The sequence below is a fragment of the Arvicanthis niloticus genome, chromosome 21, assembly GCF_011762505.2.
Source record: "Arvicanthis niloticus isolate mArvNil1 chromosome 21, mArvNil1.pat.X, whole genome shotgun sequence".
NCBI lineage: Eukaryota > Metazoa > Chordata > Mammalia > Rodentia > Muridae > Arvicanthis > Arvicanthis niloticus.
In genome coordinates this window covers 385,932-387,126 of record NC_047678.1, presented here as the reverse complement: position 1 = coordinate 387,126, position 1,195 = coordinate 385,932, and the positions used below count along the sequence as shown (strand labels likewise).

The 1,195-nt window shown below is 45.0% G+C and overlaps 1 pseudogene; it reads right to left on the bottom strand.

The window, feature by feature from the left end:
- Positions 1–234: 234 nt before the first annotated feature.
- On the bottom strand, positions 235–914 carry LOC117693307 (small ribosomal subunit protein uS12-like; annotated as a pseudogene).
- Between the last annotated feature and the right edge of the window lie 281 nt (positions 915–1,195).

Here is a 1,195-nt window from a genome sequence, read left to right as displayed (position 1 = left end):
TAGCATCTTTTTTTTGTTTGATTGTTTTTGTTTTCTTTTTGTTTTTTGAGACAGGGTTTCTCTGTGTGGCCCTGGCTGTCCTGGAACTCACTCTGTAAACCAGGCTGGCCTCGAACTCAGAAATCCGCCTGCCTCTGCCTCCCAAGTGCTGGGATTAAAGGCGTGCGCCACCACTGCCCGGCTGACTTTTTATTTATTTATTTATTTATTTATTTATTTATTTATTTATTTTTTCGGAATATGAAAATTTATTACTGTGTTTCCATTGTCAAATTTTATGATCTTGGTCTTTCCTTCTTGCCTTTGTTTAGAGCCAAAAGAGACACATTGGCTACTTTGACCACCTTAAATCGGACTCCAGGAATATCACCTACAGCATGACCTTTGCGACCAAATCCAGCAACCAGAACTTCATCATTTTCCTCAATGAAGTTCAAGCAGCCATCATTGGGCACGGATGCTGTGATCTTCTTGCTGTTCTTGTTTTTTTTTTTTTTGTTGTTTTTGTTTTTTTTTTTTGTTTTTTGTTTTTTTGAGACAGAGCTTCTCTGTGTAGCCCTGGCTGTCCTGGAACTCAGTCTGTAGACCAGGCTGGCCTTGAACTCAGAAATCCGCCTGCCTCTGCCTCCCAAGTGCTGGGATTAAAGGCGTGCGCCACCACTGCCCGGCTCTTCTTGACGTTCTTAATGAGCTGCACCCTGAAGCACTTCCTGATGGCAGAATTTGGCTGTTTGGCTTCAACCCCCACTTTTTCTAGCACAATTCCCTTTGCATGAGAGGCACCCCCAAACGGATTGGCCTTGAGGGCTGTGCCCAAGTGGGCTTTCTTGTACTGTTTATCATGCCACTTCTGGTCCCGTCGGTGACTGCGGAGCTTCCGGGCAGTACGGAGGGAGACCACGACACTTGCCCATCTTGTCGGTGCCACGGGCCCGAAAGAAAGATGACTTTGTATTTTCATATGTTGTGTTTTAGACAGAGTCTCACTATGTAGTCCTGGCTGCCTTGGAGCTCACTACATAGACCAGGCTGGCCTCAGATTCACAGAGATCTGCTTGCTCCTGCTTTTTGAGTACTGGGATTAAATGGGTGTACCATCATTCCCAACCAGATTTTGTTGTTGTACCCCACATTTGCTTAAAATGCAATGTCAACCTTCTGCATTAGGATCCCGAGTTCTCCTGTTATAGTAGGT